We start from the raw sequence: 22,482 nt of genomic DNA on the forward strand, positions 1-22,482 counted from the left end.
CTTCAATTCCTTGGAGGATTTGTCATGTCTTATAGGAGTTTTCACCGAGTTTCCATCACCGATTTGTTCCGGTAAGCCCTCACTATCTTCCACCCCTTCCATGCCTTCATTTCTATATTTATGGAGTTTTCATGGTGTTTTTGTGCAAAACTTCTTAGGGAATAATGCTAGACACTTCTTCAATGCTTGAAAATGGTTTGTATGAGGCGTAGGTGATAAGTGCTTATGCGATATGAATGCGAAGCATTCATTCCTTCTGTTGAGCATTACTTTTCTCAGGTTTTTACACTAATATGTGTGTTTTTATGCTACTTTCGTGCAGGTAGGGTTGTGAGGCCAAGTATGAAGGAAAGAAGCCAATGTGGATTACAATGCACTGATTTTGGAGGAAATCTTGCTAAGGTTCAAACGCGAAGACATAGGTCAATGTGAGATGCTAGAGTGTGTGCCAACCTCCTCTTATTCGAGTTTGGCACATCCATTTGGAGGGGCACAAAGGCAGTCACACTCGAGCATTCCGACTTATGCACATAGAACAAGAGCTCCACCAACGTGTCTATCATTGAAGAAGCAAGTGATCCATGACGTGAACGTGTGCCCGTTTGCATTACTCTGATGAAAGTATGGATTCGGGAAGCTATTCAGGCCGGATACTATAGCAGAGCACTGTAGCAAGTAATGTAGCAGCACTGTTCACAGCCGACCGAGAAAACAGAAGTTCAGAGAATCCACACGGGTGTGTTGAAATTATCCACGCCCGTGTGAAAATTCCGCACGGGCGCGTGAAGCATCCACGCCTGTGTAGTCGCCCGATTCCAGCCCTATTTAAAGCCGAATCATCCCCGATTTTAGTATTCTTTTCTCCATCTTTTCCCCAACTTGAGAGAGGGCTTCGGCTAGGGTTTTGAGGGGTATTGGCCAAGGTTTTGGAGAGGTTCTATGGCTCCGACATCATCATTCCTGAGGAAGAAGGTTGGTAGGGGAGCTTCCGTCGAGGCGTATCCTATACCGGACTAGGAAATCCTTGGACGACGAGTAGAGGACTTTCCACAAGACCATCGACATGACTATCGAGGGGGTTTCTTTATGGATTCATTGCTTTTACATTCTATTTCTTTGATTGTACTTAGCTCCATGGAGAGCTAAACCCCTAGTGGGCACTTGGGTATTTGTGAACCCTAGGATGTTTTCGTTTCTTTGAATCTCTTTATTATGCTTTCAATAAATTGATGTTGATTGTGAGTTCCAACCTTGAATGCTTGTTTGTATGAACATTTCCCCTAGAGTGACACTAGGGTTGAGAGTTCTCGTTGGTAACCTTGTGAGTGAGTGACACACCACGAGCATTAGACACAGCTAGGTTGGAGAGGGTTGAGAGGGTGAGTCGAGAGGTACAGGAGCGTCCCCTTTCCCCTCCGACGTGATAGATTCTACCTCCGTTCCTTGAGTTCTTTGCAACCATAATAGAGTGAACGGTCTAAGGGATGAACTTCCGCTGGGGCTTAGTTGCGCGTGCAACGGAGTGAAGCGTTGGGGTGATCTTAGTATCTAGGGCTTAATCGTGGTTATGGACCTTCCACCTGGACCAAAGGGTTAGGTCTATAATTAGGAAGAGATTTATCACTTCGAATCCCTAGAGCACATTGCAACTCTATACGAGTGCGAGGTTAAGAGGTTATCTAATCTCTCCTCTGGGACATGTATAGAGTTAGGCATAGTTGACCTTAGATTTAGGACTATGTAATTAAGGATTTTCATGACTCACCATTGCATTGATTAGAAAGCATAATAGAGGGTTCTTGCACTTGAAACAATTATCCTAGGCGGAGCATTATCCGAGTACCCCATCTTTATCGATTGCCTTACCCCCTTTCTTTACTTTTGCTCTCTTACTTGTTGTTTTTATTGTTGAGAATTGAATCATTGTCACACTTATCATCATTGATCTTTCACATAGCTAAGTATCTTAAGTAAATTGATCCCTTTTGTTTAATCATTTGATAACCAGAGTCATTCTTTGATAAATGATCACTATGAGTCAGACTCAATAGAATTTGATCAATCCTTTCTTCTATCGTTAAGGTGGAGAACTGAATCAAGAATTCTCTTTCTTCATCATCAATTGGATCACTGTTGGTGACCCAGGATTCTATTTTATCATCAATCTAATCACCGTTCACGTTTTTTCTTTTTCTTATCAATGAATAGATCTCTTTACTTGTACGACTTAAATGGGGTTTCTCTCGCTTTTGGCATAGCAGGCCTCCCACTGGGAGGCCCCCACGATAGGCTATTACCTCAGTGGTAGAGCGCGCCCCTGATAATTGCGTCGTTGTGCCTGGGCTGCCTGTGTGGGCCGGGACAATGGCCAACTGGCTTTGTTTTTACCTCGGCTGGCTACCCTCGTGCGTATGGTGCATAATTTACACTATATTCATGCCGAACAAATGTTATTAAATGTTTTCTTTACAGATATGGCACCACGGACGAAGAGGTTGGCTCAGAAAAATCCTCGCCATGACAGGGAGCCAACCCCAACATCAGTAGTCAAATTCCCTGACCCCATTCATCAGTAATGGTTTGAGCGTCTCCAGCACCTGAAGATTGGACAGTCACGTTTTATTGACTAGAATGCATTAGAGGACATTGGTCTTGCGGAGGAGGTCAGAGCACTTGTTAGTGTGGGATGTTGGGATAGACTATTCTCTATTCAGGAGCCCGTCAGGCAAGACATCACCTTGGAGGTTCTTGCCTCATTTTCCTTCGACCGTACCATGGCCGACACTGACTTCGACACAGAGGATATCATTTGCTTCTGAGCCTTTGGTCAGCCACATGGAATGTCTCTCACCCAGTTCTCAATATTTCTCGAGTTGTACAATCATGATTATGCTGATACTATCGAGTACACACATCTCCTTATCGATTACCCTCATGATCTCACTCCGGGACGGGTTTTCCATGATTTATACGGCGGCCGTCAGTATATTCTGGGCCAGTCAAAAGCCTCTCTTCTTACACGATCGGCACTCAGGTACATTCATGCTATTCTTAGCTGGTCGGTGATAGGTCATGGAGATGGTACAGACTCACTTCGCAGGACTGATCTTTTATATCTCCACTCCATGGCACATGGAGTACCTCTCCATTGGGATATGTTGTCCCCGACTATCTTTGCCATCAAAGTGAGTTTTTGCAGTTAGGAGCATTATTTGCGAGACCCTATATTACTTGTCTCATGTTCAAGATGGGTTTGATCCCCTCAGTTAGAGGCGAGGAGAGGATTAGTAGCCCAGTACCGTTGGGATTGGTCACTCTCCGTTTGATGGGCATTGTGGACGTATAGTGTCACGCCCCGACCCTAGCCAGGTATGTGGTAACCGCCATGACAACAAGGAGTGGACCCTACCACATCCTACTTCCTAGTCATCTTAAGGCTCAAAACAAACCCGCTACCACAATGAACTGAAGAGGGAAACAACCTCCACTACAGAACCAGCTAGGGTTCTAAATACAACTAGAAAATACAAATACACAAAAGTTGAGTCTAGTGGATCCATAAAATTTACATGCACACTGTTCTAACCTAAACAAGGAGAAAAAGAGTAAGTCACCCTACTGTCTTCCCAGCAAAACCCAGTCAAACGTCGTAGCCTGAGAAAGAAGAATAGAGAATACTGAGTAACAGATGTTACCTAGTGAGTGGTGATAGCATAGATATAACAGAGTATTAAAGCATTTCAAATAGTAATTACCACAATACTATAACAAGGTACCTCCAAATATTCAATAGAGTAACAGATACAATAATGATTTATAAATAGTATAGGTAAGTCAAATTTTCTGACGAAAATATAAATCTTTTTGTGAGAGATTGCCATCCTAAGAGCGACAGCTGTGCTTCGCCCCCTCATCACAGTCCATAATGATATAAATATTTGTGAGACACTGCCCTGCCAAGAGCGACAGCTGGGATTCGCCCCCTCACCACAATCCAAAAATAATATCATTATGTGTGAGAGACTGCCATTCTAAGAACGACAACTAGGCTTCGCCCCCTGATCACAATTCACAAATGATATCAATATTTGCACAACTGAATGATAAAACCAATCTGAAGTCATTAGCCTGAAAACACTCTCCGACTTACCAAACACCCGATTTCTCGGCGTGATGATACAAGTATCTCCTTCTAATCCATTCATGATCTAATACATGCGAGCAAGTCACATCTACATGCATCACTCATAAAAGAGATACGGATTTCTCCTTAGTGTAGCACTTAGCATGAAAACAATGGATTAAATCTCAAAATTACCCAAGCATGGAATTAACAAGTTATCATCCAACATACATGATAAAACCCCCCAAGGTTCACCAACACCCGGTGGCCTTGGGGGTCTAGTGTGTCATCATCCCACAACAAGCAATACAAACAAGCAAAACATGAAACAAAAGCATAAATGACACTCCCTAGATGAAATGGTGAAAGAGGAGGTGAAGAATGTGCCGAATGACGCTTTCCCTGACAAAGGAGTGCCAAATGACGCTTCCTCTAGCCGCGGGTCTCCTTCCTTCAAATTGTGGTAGATCTCCCCTTGAATGATGTTGCCTTCTTGCCTTGAGAGTCTTGGACCTTGGGCTTGAATGATCTTTTAGCTTCATTGCCCTTCTTCTCCTTCCCAAGGTCGCCCAAAATATCCCAACTGGTCTCCCCAAAATCGGCCAAGAAAAGGTCCAGCAAAAAGTCTCTTTTTTTTGCCCTAAAAGTTGGTATTTATACCCCCCCCGAGGCATACAGGTCGTATGGGGGGTCGTATAACACCCAAAAACCCTAGATTCCCGATCCATACAGGGTGCATACGGCCCCCATACTGGGTATTACGGGGGTAGTATGAAATTTCTATTTTCTTCTCCTTTCGCCCAAATGATATCTTCTTGTTCTCCATGGCTTCCTTATGCCCTACAAAGCAAATAATAGACGATTAAGCGCAAATCGGGCATCAAACCTCACAAAATACATGCAAAGTGAATATGATATATACATGAAAACATCTACATTTAGACACTCATCAATACTACTAGAAGCAACCGATCTAGTTGGGTCAACTGTACACCTTTTGACTGACTGTGTTGACCCACAGGGGAAGGTGCTAACCCTGGTGTTCCACGGCCTAACTCTGGACTTGCTAACTTAAGGTGGCCTATCTGCCCACACTGGTAGCATTTATGCGGCTCACAGTATGGACCAGAATGAAATCTGTTGCAATTATGGCATCTGGGAGCATTTCCAGTTGACTTGCCTCCAAAATTGCCACTAGCAGATGTAGTACCCTTTTGATTGCCCACTCACCTGAACAACGGTTTTACTGAGCTAGATCCTGTAAAATCTGAAAATGTTCCCTCCTTCTTACTACGCTTGGATGCCCTTGAAAAATATGAGTTTCTTCTCTTGGCCATATTCTCACAAAGGCGTTTACCTTCAATGACCAATTTCTCAGCCCTCGAGGCCTATTGAACTGCTTCCTTCAGTAACTTGGGCAAAGTTAAGCTTTAACTAATCTCGTCGTCTTCTATCAATACTAGTTGAACTGAAAGACCTAGAGGGGATTGTGGTGGCATAAATACTGGCTCAGTACGGGGTTATCCCCCAAACAGACTCCAATAACCAAGAAAATCACGGTATTCGTAGTATGTCGGCTGACGACCTTGGGCATCCCAATATGCTTTAAAAACTCGAAGAGCTTCCCGGGGTGGTACTACTTCTAGAGTTCCAAAGTGGGCTCATGTCCTGAACTAACCTCTTGCCAAAAGGGAGAAGGAGGTTGGACAGGAGGAGGTTCCTTAAAAGGAATACCAACTCCTCGATGCGCACGTGGACGTTGTGCTAGCATTCTAGCTGAAAGGAACAAGGAAAAACAAATTCCAAACTTAACTCCTATATGCATTTACACTAAATGCAAATCAGTAATTGGATCCACTAATTAGTTGCGAAATCAACAGGTTTAGGATTTGGACCAAGATTCGCCTAAACCTCTATGACTGATACCACTAAAATTGTCACGCCAAGACCCTAGCCGGGCACGTGGCAACCGCCACGACAACAAGGAGTGGAGCCTACCGCATCCTACCTCCTAGTCATTGTAAGGCTCAAAACAAACCCACTACCATAATGAAGTAAAGAGGGAAACAACCTCCACTGCAGAACCAGCCAGGGTTCCAAATACAACCAGAAAATATAAATACACAAAAGTTGAGTTTAGTGGATCCATAAAATTTATATGCACACCGCACTAACAGAAACAAGGAGAAAAAGAGTAAGTCACCCTACTACCTTCCCAGCACAACCCAGTCTAACGTCGGAGCCAGAGAAAGAAAAACAGAGAGTACAAAGTAACTGATGTTACCCAGTGAGTGGTGACAGCATAGATATAACAGATTAGTAAAGAATTCCAAATAGTAATTACCATAATACTATAACAAGGTAGCTCCAAATATTGAATAGAGTAACAGATACCATAATGATTTATAAATAGTACAGGTAAGTCAAATTTTTCGACGAAAATATAAATCATTTTGTGAGAGATTGCTATCCTAAGAGCGACAGCTGGGCTTCGCCCCCTTATCACAGTCCATAATGATATAAATATTTGTGAGAGACTGCCCTGCTAAGAGAGACAGCTGGGCTTCGTCCCCTCATCACAATCCAAAAATAATACCATTATGTGTGAGAGACTGCCATTCTAAGAACGACAATTGGGCCTCGCCCCCTCATCACAATTCACAAATTATATCAATATTCGCACAACTGAACGATAAAACTAATCTCAAGTCATTAGCCTGAAAATACTCTTCGACTTTGCCACCGTCACCACTAGGTTGAGAGCCATCAAGGTAGTCATAACCTTGATGTGGGCCATTGAGATTCCTGTGTGGTGACCCCAGGTTTCTCACATAAAAGACCCCCTGTCAGTGGCTCTGCGCACCTCTTGACCAGGGTAAACTAGGGTTAACCACACCGCCTCCCTTTAGGCCGGACCGTGGAACCAATCCACTGCAGTGGCGGACTAATGTCCATATCACCATCAAAAATCCAAATGTCATGATGCAATTCTTTCCAATTCCAACTCGAGGAATCAAGCATACGATGTATAAATACAGAAAATATACATCAATCTATATTACCTTTGCATGTAAAATATGTATACATATACACGTAAACATGCATCTTTCAAAATACATATGTATAAGTATACTGGAATCATCTTTGCTAAAATAACTCCATACTCAAAATATCCATATATATATCTAGCAAATGAAATCTGGTTTAGCATCAAATTCATGATATAAAACATATAAAGAAATACTATCATACTCTTATTAAATCTATGCAATTAACAATTAAACCACTCAATGAACATGTCGTCTCGTCTTGAGATGCGCCCACAGATCGACAATTTCCTTCCCCTGGGAGGAAGCTTCGCCACCTAGAGTCAAACAAAGAATCCAAAAACTAATGTACATTAGAACGGAAACTAAAATGCATGCGAATGCAAAGTCGTGTCGAACATGTAACTCTACGTGTTAGGGGATAACGACGTTATTTTGGACTCAAATGATCTCAGATCAAAGTAAAACAAGTTCCAATGAGTTCCTAGGAAGAAGGACGTCGATTTGGACCAAAGAAATACAAGAAAATGCCAAGGTTTCCGGTGCTACAATGGTTTCAGAGTTGCTACAGTATCCGCGAATTTGCTACCGTAAAACCGGGCCTTAAGCAATGGTTAATCAACTATTTACAACTTCAAATCTTGAAATTTCTTCACAAACATACCCATAAATGAATCACAAGATAGAGGGCTTCGATTTGAGTTCAAAAATAACTCAAACCAAGGTTGATTTCTAGGGTTTCAAGGATTTTCGAAAACAATTAAATACGAGGAAAATAAAAAGAAATAACCTTGAATCGAAGCCTTACCAAGCTCCGGAGAATGAGAGGAAGAGAATAGAAGTGTTGGTTCGCCAAAATAGCTCGCCGATGAATTTTTGTTTCAAAATCAAGGGTTCGGCCGAATGAATGAAAACAAGAGGAAAAACAAATGAGAGAAAGAAATGAGAGAAAGATGAGAGAGCCACGTTGCTCTCTTATCTTTAAATTCAGATTTTTCAGAATTTTTTTTTAAAAAAAAAAATGGAAATGACCACATTGCCCTCAAGACTAGAAAAAGAAAGAAAATGTCCAAATGACCGTTTTGCCCCTAGTTTTTGGCTGGTTTTCACACACAACCTACTGTGCAGTCATGCAAAGATGCCACTAGTGCAAAATGGCCATTTTACCCCTAATGCATGCACAAAAATTGAAAAAGAGGCAAAAGGTCCAAAAATTAGGACATGGTACCACATACAGGCTCAACGGGATATGCATTAGTAGAGTCGTCATCTGAGGACGATGAGGAGCTTGTTGAGGCTAAAGAGGCACCACTTGCAGTCGAGCCCATAGTCACTGAGACAGCACTGGTAGCATCCGCAGATCTTGAGTCATTTTCCCCTCGAGTTCACGAGCATCTGGCTTGACTCGAGGCTGCCGTTGCTACCATCCTTGAGAACCAGGCACGGATTCTGGAGTGCCTTGATCTATTCTGCTGACTCTTGACAAGGAGGTCTCATCCACTTTTGTGCCAGCACCCGCGCCAGCATCAGCACTAGCTCCAGATACTAACGCTTGAGGCGTCGCACTCATGAGACCTTTATTTTAGTTTCCTGGTCTTATTTGTTTTGATTAGTAGCTTATAGACTTTTGTACTAAGAAAGGCTTTGCCTTCTGAGAGTTATCTTCATGTTTTTATTTTGTGTGAGTATATGCCTTATTGTGCTATTTGTATGAATTCGTATTTTTTTTTCTATTTTGTTAAACTTTACTGAACCCCTTGTATTCCGTGCAGATGGCCTTGAGAGTGATGTCGATGATGTTTTAGTCATAGACACGATCATGTGACCTTGTCACATGGTCGTGTGAGCTTCACAACCTATACAACAAGCCCATGAGCTAGACTTCACCAAACGGTTAATGAGGAGTTTGGGGGAGTATTATTTTAATTGCATTCCCACACACATTTTTGTTTCCATTGATACGATCTTTATTGTGCTTGCATGCGTACATTCAGGACAATATGGGGAGGGTTCACCTTATACATGACTTTTACTTAGGTTTTCATGAGCATGCTCTTGTTGCCAATGAAGATTCACCTTAGGGTTAAGAGTTTAATTCTTAGTTTTTGGAGGTTGTAAAATTAGGTTTTATTATGCTCTAGTTTTCATCCAATATCATTGAATATTTTTGTCCGATTGCTCTTTATGCACTTTTCTCACTCATTAGACCTATGAAAACTCTAGTTCATTATTTTTTGGGACTTTACTGTGCTAGTTTTATTCAAAAAAAATAATAAAAAAAAAGAAAGAAATTGGCAATTGTTTGTTGTTTGAACATAGGGGGTTGAAAGAGATACCACACACGATGTATGTAGCTACTCTCATAAGTTAGATACTTGTTATGCCCTAATGAGAGAAAGAGCTATCTCATGGGATGTGTGAAAGCTACCACCCTCGGTAGAAAGAGCTACCACATCGAAAGTGTGAAAGCCACTCAGGAGGCATCTTAGGAAAGGGCTACCTTAGAGGATTGTGTGAAGCTACTACCTCTTCTTTGTGTTTATAAATAAGTCCCGTGTTAATAAGAACTTAGTAGTGGACATAGTGTTGACATGAGTTGAGTTTTCACACACACACGCATTCGGATTTTACCATTTTCATTTTTTATTGGATTGTTTGCTAGAGCATTGATTGTTTTGTCTAGTGTTTGACTCTATCTATGACTTTATAATTTTATCCTTGTACCCTCTTTGTGAACCTAAGGCCAAGCACTTCTCCTTTCTTTCCATGAGTTTAATGTTTAATTTTGCTTGAGGACAAGCAAAGGCTTAAGTGTGGGAGAGTTTGATAAGTGCTTAAGTAGACATATTTTTATATATGTTTTACACACATTGAGCATCATTTTTACCATGGTTTATGTCTCATATTGTGTATTTGGAGTTCTTTTATGCATATAGGTTGTGAATACCTAGAAGAGTAAAAAGGAAGCAAAGATAGGCTATAAATACACATTGTCGGGAGTTCTTGTTCAATTCAAGGACCAAGAAATGAGAGGATTCAAGTCAATTCAATGGTTAAAAGGGCACAAAGGCAGCCGCATTTTCATATTCTTTCTCTTTGTGAAGATTGCAAGACCTCCCAAAGATACGTCGATGAAGAAAAGTCTTATAGCGTACCACATGGACGTGTGCCAGACATGTGGTCTCAAAAGAAGAGTGTTTGGACCTCGTTTTATGAAAAGTACTGTAGATAACACTGTAACAATGTTACTGTTCACGGGCCTGCATGGAAATTCCATGCGCCGGCATGGAAATTCCTGCAGCCCACGCGGGCGCGTGGAAAACCCACATGGGTACGTTGGGGCACGTGACAGGCACAGTTTTGGGCTTTAAATAGGCCATTTGCCCTATTCTTTGGGGACTTTTTGGCGAGGCTTTTCGTGAGCACTTGGAAGGCAAGGTGGCTAGCGTTTTGAAAGAGGTCTTTGGCGATAATGGGGATGTCCATCACCAACTTTGATCGATCTTCTCTCCGTTATAGCATAGCGGGAGTCTTCGGTGACCTATCTTCGCAGAAGGATTCTTCAAGACATTGGGCGACCCATCAAGGTTATCATCATGAATTCAAGGGGGCTTTTTTTCATGGTTTTCATTGTTTTTCATTGTATTCACCATTGTTTTGTAACTTGCTCCATGGAGGGCTAAACCCTAGTGGGCATTTGGTCATGTGAACCCTAAGATCTATGTTTTTGTATTGATTTGGTCTATGTTCTATTAAATCCGAGTTGATTTGAGTTTTAATCTTGTTTTCCCATTGCTTGCATGTTTTATTAATCCTTGTGGTTGATTGGATTTGCATGATTTGTTACTCTGATGAGAAAGAGGTCTCCATTAGAGTTAGAACTTCAAGGTTAAAGAGGGTTGAGAGGGTGAGTCATGAGATAGTGGAGTATCCCCTTTCCCTTCCGATTGAGTGTTTCCTATCTCCGTATTCCCTAGACTCTATGCAACCATATTTGGTGTGAGGCATGAGATTGAGAGATTTCTCCCCTGGGATTTGTAGGGGGTTAGAGATCCTTCGCCGGGAATTAAGGTTGGATCTATCTTTAGGAATCAGTTTCACTCTTAGGTGTCCCTAAAGCGTATTGCGGTCATATGGGGTGTGAGGTGCTGAGATTGAGCGATTTCTCCACCGGGACCTTGTAGGGGATTAGTACCGGTGGCTTGGAGGCAAGGGCCTATTGTTCTTGGATTACCTCGACTCATTAGACTCAGTTTAGAAGCATTTAGTGAATCTTGAGCTTCAAGTTAGATCCTAGAAGAGCATCGCCGGGTTAATTATTACTTCGACACCCATGCACTTGCAATTTTCACGCATATTTGGATGTGTCACTTTCTAACAACGCCCCTTGCGTGTGACCCGCAAGTGCACGGGTTTGTCAAAGTAATAAATCCCAAGTAAGTGGGGTATCGTATCCACAGGGAGTAGGGAATAAAAATACCAAAATTGCTACTTAACCAAGTGAAGATGAATAACGATTGTGTTGAGAAGATGTGATGTAAATAGAAATAAAAGAAACAAGAATGAGAGGCACAAGTAAGTGAGATAAAAAACAATCGATAGTAGTGGGGTACTCGGACAATGCTCCCTCTAGGACTAATTTTTCAAGTGCAAGACCTACTATTATACTTCCTAACTAATGTTTAACGAGTCTTGGAAATCCTAAAGCATACGTTCCCAAACCTAAGGTCAACTGTGACTAACTCTACATTATGTTTCGGCGGAGAAATCGCTCAGTCTCAACACCTCATACTGTGTAAAGTTGCAAGGAGTTCTAGGGATACCAAGTGATAAACACTATTCCTATATGTAGATCTAACCCTTTGGTCCAGGAGAAAGATGCCTAGTCACAATTAAGCCCTAGAAACTAAAGTCACTTCAGCGCTTCACTCTGTAGCTCGCGCAACTAAGCCCCAGCGGAGTTCATCCTTTAGTTCTTCACCCTATTGTAACCGCAAAGAACACTAGGAATTGTAGGTGGAATAAATCACACCAGAGGGGAAAGGGGACGCTCCGCTATGATAAGTGCTTGTGCAATAAGAATGCGAAGCGTTCTTTCCTTATGATGAGCATTACTATTGTCAGGTTTTAGCGCTAATACATGTGTATTTATGTACTTTTATGCAGGCTGGGTTGTGAGCCCGATTATTTGTGAAAGAAGCCATTGTATATCATTTTACACATTATTTGGAGGAGATCTTGAGAAGGCTCAAACGCGGAGACATGAGTCGGGTTTAGAATGCTAGAATGTGTGCCAACCTCCTTGTATTCGAGCTAAGGCAATGATTCAGAGAGGCACGAAGGCAGTTATATCCTAGTATTTCGGCTTGTGCATATTTAGCAAGATCTCCACCAACGTGACCATTTATTAAAGAACCAAGACGATCTACGACATGAACGTGTGCCCGTTTATGTTACCTCGACGAAAGTATGGATTCGGGAGTATTTCGGGCCATTACTGTAGCAGGATACTGTAGCAATCACAGTAGTAGATACTGTTCACAGTCGGCCAAAGAAGGAGCAAAACAGAGGAGCCACACGGGCATGTGGAAATTCCACACTCCTGTGTGTTAATTCCACAGGCCCTTGTGGAATATCCACAGGGCCGTGTGGAATCCCGATTCCAACCCTATTTAAGGCTAATTTCAGCCCGATTTCAACATTCTTTTGTCCATCTTTTCCCCAACTTGAGAGATGACTGCGGCTAGGGTTTTGAGAGGTATTGGCTAGGGATTTAGAGAGGTTCTACGGCTATGACATCGTCATCTCTTTGGAAGAAGGTTGGTAAGGGAGCCTCCATCGGATTGATTCAGCAAGGCGTATCTTATACCGGACAAGGGGATCTTGCAACGAGTAGAGGACTCTCCACAAGACCATCACCACGACTATCGAGTTGGTTTTCCTATGGATTGTTTTCTTTTACATTTGATTTCATTATCATTTGTATTGTGCTCCATGGAGAGCTAAACCAATAGTGGGTACTTGGGTATTTGTGAACCCTAGGATGTATTAGTTTCATTGAATCTTTTTATTATGCTTTCAATTAATTGATGTTATTGTGAGTTCCAATCTTGAATGTTTGATTGTTTGAATACTCCCTTAGAGTGACACTAGGGTTGAGAGTTCATGTGGTAACCCTTGTGAGTGATTGACACACCACGAGAGTTAGACAGAGCTTGATTGGAGAGGGTTGAGAGGTACAGGAGCGTCCCCTTTCCCCTCCGGTGTGATAGATTCTACCTCCGTTCCTCGAGTTTTTTGCGGCCATAATAGAGAGAATGAGCTAAGGGATGACCATCCGCTGGGGCTTACTTGTGAGTGCAACGGAGTGAAGCGTTGAGGTGATTTTAGCATATAGGGCTTAATTGTGGTTAGGGACCTTTCTTCTGGACCAAGGGTTAGGTCTACAATTAAGAAGAAATTTATCACTTGGAATCCCCAGAGCTTAATGCAATCCTTCTTACGAGTGCGAGGTTGAGAGGTTGTTCAACCTCTCCTCTGGGACATATAGAGGATTAGGCTTTGTTAAACCTAGATTCGGGGCCATGCATTAAAGGATGTCCCTGACTTACCATTGCATTAGTTAGGAAGAATAATAGAGAGTTCTTGCACTTGAAGCGATTTTCCAAGGTGGATCAATACCTGGGCACCCCATCTTTATCGATTGCCTTACTTCTCCTTTACTTTTGCTCTCTTTCGTGTTGTTTTACTTTAGAGAATTGAATCTTGTCACACATATCACTATTCATCTTCATATAATTAAGAAGCAAATTAAGTATTTTTATTCCCTTTTTCCTGTGGATAAGATACCCTACTCACCTGGGATTTATTACTTCGACAACTCCGTGCACTTGCGGGGAGCCTGTCAGGTTTTTAAGCCATTGCCGGGGAATAGGCGTTTAGAGATACTTTGCACTTTTGTTTCCCTAGCTATTCCTTTATCCATTCTATTTCACATTTTTTTTTCTATCATCGTTCTGATTTGTTTTCATTCCTTTGTACAGCTTTAGGTTGATGACCCGAGGGAACCCCTCAATATTGATTGAAGAAGATCCAGAGCTTGAAATAACACTTAGAAGAAAAGTGAAAGGACCTGTGGAAGAACAATCTAATCTAGCTGATTTGGAAGTTGAAGGGTCAGATAATATGGCAGAATAGAATGAGCAGCAGAGGACATTCTCTGATTATGCTAGACCCTCAGTTTTGGGCACACAATCGAGTATTGTGCGACCCCCAATTACAGCTCAGAATTTTGAGCTAAAGCCGGCATTCATCCACATGTTGTAGCAATCCGCATAGTTCAATGGTTTGGCCAATGAGGATCCAAACATTCACATAGAGAATTTTCTCGAGTTGTGTGGTATGCTCAAGATAAACAGGGTGACGCATGATGCCATCAAGTTAAGAGCCTTCCCATTTTTGGTAGAGCCTAGATTACTACATGGGAGGAGATGGTAAAAGCTTTTCTAGCCCGTTATTTCCCTCCTAGAAAATCTGCAAAGCTTAGGAATGAGATCTCATCCTTTGTACAGTCGGAATTGGAGTCTCTATTCGAGACATGGGAAAGGTTCAAGGAGCTCCTGAGAAAGTGCCCACAACACGGATTCCCCGAGTGGATGATTGTTCAGACTTTTTACAACGAGTTGAATATGAGTACAATACAACTCTTGGATGCGGCAGCAGGAGGTACCTTAGGTAGCAAGACCCCCGATGAGGCCCGTCAACTTATTGAAGAAATGGGTTTAAACAGCTACCAATGGAATGCCAGGGAGAAGAAAAAGGTGGCCGGTCTTCATGAGATAGATACAGTAACTTCATTGGCGACACAAGTGGAAAATTTGAGTAAAAAGTTAGATCTTCTAACTTCAAACAGAGTGGCGCCCGTGAGTACTTGCACCTGGTGTGGTGGAGGACATGCTCCCTTCGATTGCCTGATCTCTATTGGTGATGCATCTTAAGTTGAGAACTTCAATTTTGTAGGTAATGGCATGAGGACTCAAGGAAACCTATATAGCAATACCTACAATCCAGGTTGGAAGAATCATCCCAATTTCTCGTGGACCAACCAAGGTCCACCAAAGGCCATGGGGCCACCGGGTTTCCAACAACAAGCCCCGAACGTGGAAAACAGAGTTTTACGTTTGGAAACCCGAATGAATGATTTGGAGAATGCCTTGACTAGATTTGTGCAATCTTCAAATACAAGGTTTGAATCAGTTGAGGCTACATTTTACAATCACACCGCCTCTTTGCATAACCTTGAAAATCAGGTGGGGCAGATTACGAAGTCTCTCTCGGAAAGGCCACATGGAAGCTTGCCGAGTAATACCGAGACCAACCCTAGAGAGCATGTGAAGCCGATCACTTTGAGAAGTGGTCGTGAGGTTAAATGTAGGCTTCCGGGGGAGAAGCCAAAAGAACACGCACCCGAGGTTATAGAGGTTGAAAAGTGAACAAGCAAAGAGAAGGAGGTGGCAACCCCACCTTTCAAGCTGAGAATCCCTTATCCCTCTAGATTGAATAATGACCAAGGGGATGAACAGTACAAGAAGTTCTTGAGTTTGTTCAAGCAACTCCACATCAATATTCCTTTTGTTGAGGCATTAGCTCAAATGCCTAAATATGCAAAATTCTTGAAAGACTTGTTGACTAACAAGAGAAAGTTGGAGGACAGTGCTTCAGTGATTTTAGATACATCTTGCTCTGCGGTGTTGCAAAAGAACATGCCAAACAAGAAGAAAGACCCGAGAAGCTTCATCATTCCGTGTAATATTGGCAATCTAGGTGAAGAAATGGCATTGGTGGACTCAGGGGCTAGCATCAACGTCATGCCATCATACACTTTCTTTCAAAAGCTAGGCTTGAGCGAGCCTTGACCCACTCGGATGACTTTGCAATTTGCGGACCGAACGGTGCGACATCCGAGGGGCATTATTGAAGACGTGCTTGTCAAGGTGGACAAGTACATTTTTCCAATTGACTTTGTAGTGCTAGATGTCGATGAGGATGCGGATGTACCCATGATACTTGGGAGACCGTTCTTGCGGACTTCTAAAGCATTGATTGACATGGACGGCGGGGAACTAACTTTGAGAGTCGGAGATGACAAGATCACATACCGCCTTGCTGAAGCCATGCATCATTCTCTTGATTTTGATGATACTTTGTATTTTCTAGACACTACTGATGAGATTGTTGATGAATACATGTAGGAAATGTTCAATCCGGACCCGTATTATAGTTTGATCGACCAAGAGGAGGAAATTGAAGAAGTAATGATGCTTGGTTCAACTGAAGAAGTACCGTCTACCCCGGGGATCTTGAAGAAGGTGCTCCGGAACATGAAGAGGGCAAGGAGACGCCACCGGAAACAATCCAAGATTGTTGGAGGTGTGCGCGAACCGAATGATGAACCATTTCTACGTAGTCCCAAGCCTGCCAATTCACCCTCTACTCTCAAGAGACTTTGCTCATCATGCTTTCAAGCCATGGGTAAGAGGGCAACTTTCATCTATGAACCGCCGTGAGGTAAGACGAGCTACGTCAAGCTTAGTGACGTTAAACTAGAGTTTCTTGGGAGGCAACCCAAGTGTTTGCTGTTTTTCCTAGTTATAGTTTAGTTTTGCATGAATAACTTGTTAAGTGTTGGTGTCTTCATGTTTAGATGCTTGTGTTGTTTTCATTTTAATGGATTTCTGTGTCATCGCGTGTTTTCATGTGGATTTGGTGAAGATTTATTCATTTGAGCTTGTTTCTATTGTTTTTCACTGGTAATTGTTGCATAAAAGAGCATGCTCTGTATGGGTAAAAATGTTCAGAAAATTTCTGCAGAGCCTGCAGAGTTTTTCAAGTCATCCAGAGAAAAAATACGGGCGTGTTGAATTTCCACACGCCCGTGGGGTTGTATTACGAGCTCATCCAGAGAAGGCACAGGGGTGTGGACTCGCCCCTCTGAGTGACCTTGCGATTATCGCACGGTGGTGCAAAATTATCGCACGGGCCTGTGTTGTTCTACAGAAACTTGGGTATTTTTCCCGAGAGCACACAGGGGTGTGGACTCGCCCCTATGGGCAACCTTGTTACCAACGCACGGGCGTGGGTATTTTTCGCACGCCGGTGGGGATTTCTGTAGACGATCCCTTCTCCATCCCGAGAGCGCAAAAGGGTATGCGAATGTCCCTGTGAGTTAGGCCTGTGATTGTCCATGGCCGTGTGGAATTTCCGCACAGGCGTGTGAAACACTTAGTGATTTTCTCTCGAGTGGACGGAGAGCGCCCAGGGGCGTGCGGCTTCCCATATGGGTCGGGCGCACGAGCATGGGTAATTTCCACATGCCCGTGCGAGTGTTTTCAGAGACAATAAGAGCTATCTCGAGAGTACACAGGGGCGTGCGTCTGCCCCTGTGGCTCTCCACTGTGGAGACACACGAGCATGTGGAATTTCTGCACGCCCGTGCGGATATACAGAAATCCAAGGGGTGTGAGTTCTTTTTAAAGAAGACTTGTTTCTCTTCATCTACATCCTCTCCACTCTCTTCAGAATAATCTAGCATTGGTTTCCGACCTCGTACTGCCGATTTTATAGGATTTTTACTTGTTTTTCTGGCCTATTCCTATTCTCCTCATCGCAACTCATCGGTAAGCCACTATCTTTGATTTTCTTTGCCAATTCTTGATTCTAATCGATGAACTTTCTAAGAATGCTTCATTTTTGCAATTAGAGTGTATGAGCATGCTTAGAATGAAGTTAGAAGAGTTTTAGAAGTGTTTTGTTGGATTTTGAGTCGCGGCCGTGCGGCTCTTCACGCCCTGTGGATCCACACGGGCGTGCAGAAATTCCCCACGACCGTGTGGATTTCTGCAGCATCATTTATCCAGCTTGTTTGATTCATTTCCTTTGAAAATTTACAGGATATGGCACCTAGGTCAAAGAAGCAAGCAGAGAAACGGCCGCGGGAGTCATCTTCCGAGTCCGAGGGCATGAGTTTCGCTATTCCCGAGCATCAGTCTCATTTTGTGCGTCTGTTGAGACTTCGGTTCGGACAGACTCGGTATCTGGATAGTAGCATACTCCGAGAGTTACAACAGGGGGATGAATTTGCTGAAGAGGTCGAGGACCTTGTTTCAGTAGGGGAGTGGAATCAGTTATTAACATTTAGAGAGCCACCAATCCATGAGCTCACACTAGAGGTTTTGTCGTCATTTGAGTTCAATAGATCATATGAGAGATTCGACAACTTGGAGGCCATCTAGTTCAGAGCGTTTGGACATCACCACTGCATGAGCATCACACAGTTTTCAGTCTTGCTTGGGCTATACGCGGAGGTATTCACAGACATTGAGGAGTATTCTCAGCTACCAACTGATTATCCTTGAGCTTTAACCCCTCAGAGAACCTACCGAGTGCTGTGTGGTTAGGGTCAGTATGAGCCATGGGTGTCCAAGGCCACGTGCCTTTCCCAACCTATCTGCCGATATTTACACGCCATTATGAGTATGTCGGTGAATGACCGTGGTGACAGCACAGGTGTTCTGAGCCGGCAGGAGCTTTTATATCTGTATTCGATGGTGCAGCGTATACCGATTCATCTGGGGCACATCCTTGCAGAGTACATTCATCATCAGGGGCATTATGCTAGATTGGGAGTGATCTTCTCGGGCCCCTACATTATGAGACTAGTCATGGGCATGGGCCTCTTGGACGCGATTCGCGGGGCTGAGAGGACGAGTATTCATGCTCCCTTGAGTCTTGAGACGATGAGATTGATGGGTATGATCCGCCGAGTACGGACAGGGGTATATGCCTTGGTTCTACCCATTCTAGAGATAGCTGAGGATGAGGGTGATGATGTAGAGGCTTCTCAGCCTGCCCCCGAGCCTCAGCCGATGCCGATGGAGACTGACGTACCTCCGGCGATAGAGGACCCACCCCCGGTATGTATGTTCTCACCATCTCGAGCCCATAATCGTTTTGAGAGGCTTGAGAGTGCCGTGGGGGTAGTACGGGCAAAGATCGCTGAGGCACGAGAGGAGATAGCAGAGGTGCACACGACGCAAGCTGCATAGTTCATAGAGTTCATGGTGTATTTTGACATTTTACAGCAGATCCTTTAGAGAAATGCTGCTGTACCTTTTTTACAGTGACCGCACACCTCCCAGACACCCCTTGCATCACCATCATTGGACCCACCAGCACCTTCTGATCCAGCACCAACAGTAGAGGAGCCAGAGTGTGGCGCCGACACTTGACCTGCTTTCATTTCTACTTGCATTTTATTTTGGACATGTTATCCTCAGAAAGGACTTCCTTCTGAGCTTATTTTCATTTTATTGTCACGAGTTGTATTTCTTGCTCTATCTTATATATACTCAAGTTTTGTTTTTCTTTTATTGAGCTCTACTGAACCCCCTTGTGTATCCGTGCAGATGATCTTGTCATCATGGGAATTGAGAACTTGTCATAGACACGCCCAAGGTGCTTCGGCACTTGGCCGTGTGTGCCTCCCAACCCGTTGGAACACCATCCCCAAGGATTTAGGGCCATCAAATGCAACACTAGGAGTTAGGGGAGTACTGTTTCGATTGCTTCTCCCACATTTATTCTTGATTGATATACATTATAAGTGAGCTTACATATGTACATTGAGGTCAATATACAACATAAATGTGGGGGAGTTTCATAGTGCACATATCTTTTACACTATTTTGATTTATATATATGCTCACATAGCCAATGGAGGTTCACCTTAGTTGCAATGACAGTATTCTTGAGTTTAGGAGAATTTTTAACATTGAATGTTCTCATGCTCTAGTTCTTGCTTGAAGTTTTAGGAATTTTTGCCCGAATAACATTTTGTGCACTTCTCACACTTTAAACTCTTTTGGAAACTCAAGTCTAAGGTTAAAGGGACCAGTTTTATATTTGTTTCTTGTGTTGCTTTACTAAAATATATATATATATATATATATATATATGGAAAATGGAAAAGAAAGAAATGACAAAGTGTTTTTATCGTTTAATTGTGCTTGTTCGGTGGAAAGAGCTACCACCCATGATATATGAACCTACTCTCATAAGTCGGATACTAGCTATCCCCTATTGAGAGAAAGAGCTATCTAATGGGATGTGTGAAAGCTACCACCCGGTAGAAAGAGCTACCAACTCGAAAGTGTGAAAGGCACCTTAGCGGCCACTTTGGAAAGGGCTACCTTAGAGGATGTGTGAAGTTACTACCCTTTTTGAAATGTTTGGTACTCTTTGTAGATAAATAAGTCCCTTATACCTAGAACTTTGAGGAGTATACTTTGTGTTGACTTAAGTGAGTTCACACACTTGCACGATTTCGGGTTTGTTGTCCTTTTTGATTCAAGTTTTTAGCTAGAGCATTGATTCTTTCGTATTTAGTGTTGAAATTTCCTTTACTATTAGAATGCTTTCTTTGCATGCTTTGGTGAACCTAAGGCCAAGCACTTCCAATAGTCACTTGATCTATGCATACAATGTTTTAACTTTTGCTTGAGGACAAGCAAAAGCTTAAGTGTGGGGGGAGTTTGATAAGTGCTTGTGCGATAAGAATGCGAAGCATTCTTTCCTTATAATGAGCATTACTTTGTCAGGTTTTAGCGCTAATACGTCTGTATTTATGTACTTTTATGTAGATTGAATTGTGAGGCCGATTATTTGTGAAAGAAGCCATTGTAGATCGTTTTATGCATTATTTGGAGGAGATCTTAAGAAGGCTCAAACGTGGAGACATGAGTCGGGTTTAGAATACTAGAATGTGTGCCAACCTCCTTGTATTCGAGCTAAGGCAATGATTCAGAGGGGCACGAAGGCAGTTATATCCTAGTATTCCGGCTTGTGCATATTTAGCAAGATCTCCACCAACGTGACCGTTTATTGAAGAACCAAGATGATCTACGATGTGAACGTGTGGCCGTTTATGTTACCTCAATGAAAGCATGGATTTTGGAGTATTTCGGGCCAGTACTGTAGCAATCATTGTAGCAATCACTGTAGCAAATCACTGTAGGGGTTCTACGGCTCTGGCATCGTCATCTCTTTTGAAGAAGGTTGGTAAGGGAGCCTCCGTCAGATTGATTCGGCGAGGCGTATCTTATACCGGACAAGGGGATCTTGCGACGAGTAGAGGACTCTCCACAAGACCATCGCCACGACTATCAAGGGGTTTACCTATGGATTGTTTTCTTTTACATTTGATTTCATTATCGTTTGTATTGTGCTCCATGTAGAGCTAAACCCCTACTGGGTACTTGGGTATTTGTGAACCCTAGGATGTATTAGTTTCATTGAATCTTTTTATTATGCTTTCAATTAATTGATATTATTGTGAGTTCTAATCTTGAATGTTTGATTCTTTGAATACTTCCTTAGAGTGACACTAGGGTTGAGAGTTCATGTGGTAACCCTTGTGAGTGAGTGACACACCACGAGAGTTAGACAGAGCTTGATTGGATAGGGTTGAGAGGGTGAGTCAAGAGGTACAGGAGCGTCCCCTTTCCCCTCCGGTGTGATAGATTCTACCTCCGTTCCTCGAGTTTTTTGCGGCCATAATAGAGCGAATGAGCTAAGGGATGACCATCCGCTGGGGCTTAGTTGTGAGTGCAACGGAGTGAAGCGTTGAGGTGATTTTAGCATCTAGGGCTTAATTGTGGTTAGGGACCTTTCTTCTGGACCAAGGGTTAGTGATAAACGCCTAAATGTATGTATTTTATATGTATTAATCTTGTATCATTTGTGAATATGTTAACGAATTGATGCCCGTTTTATGTCGAAATTGGTTATTTCAGTGTTGCAGGTCTTAAATGTGTCGAATGATGCTCAAAAATGTAAATCGGATGATTTCGACACCAAAAACGGTATTTTTGGGGTCCCAGCACTATAGCGGCACTGTACCAGTATTGTAGCAGGTCATTGTTCTTGCTGCGGGCATTTGGCTGTGAGTTTCACGGGCTCCATGCGCCCGCATGGGTGCCCGTGAGGTTTGCTGGAAATTCTCAATACTCGGTACTGTAGCGAAAATACCGTAGTTGAGTACTGTAGCGAAAATACTCGGTTACTGTAGCTGAGTACTGTAGCACGGCATGTTTTCTGGGCATTTGGCTGTAAGCTTCACGGGCTCCATGCGCCCGCATGGATACCCGCATGGACTGACGGGATATAAATGAAAACGATTTTTCTATGGCAAGGGGAGGAGTTTTTGCGAGAGTTTTTGGAGCCGATTTTCACCAGTCTTTAGGAGGAAAGATCACA

At 42.9% G+C, this 22,482-nt stretch overlaps 1 non-coding gene across 1 annotated transcript; it reads right to left on the reverse strand.

Moving 5' to 3' along the window:
* Window positions 1–14,708: 14,708 nt before the first annotated feature.
* Window positions 14,709–14,815, reverse strand: LOC120251007. Its single transcript, XR_005533332.1, has one exon. It is a non-coding gene; the product is annotated as a small nucleolar RNA R71 (small nucleolar RNA).
* Between the last annotated feature and the right edge of the window lie 7,667 nt (window positions 14,816–22,482).

The sequence above is a fragment of the Dioscorea cayenensis genome, chromosome 19 (genome assembly GCF_009730915.1).
Source record: "Dioscorea cayenensis subsp. rotundata cultivar TDr96_F1 chromosome 19, TDr96_F1_v2_PseudoChromosome.rev07_lg8_w22 25.fasta, whole genome shotgun sequence".
Taxonomy (NCBI): domain Eukaryota; kingdom Viridiplantae; phylum Streptophyta; class Magnoliopsida; order Dioscoreales; family Dioscoreaceae; genus Dioscorea; species Dioscorea cayenensis.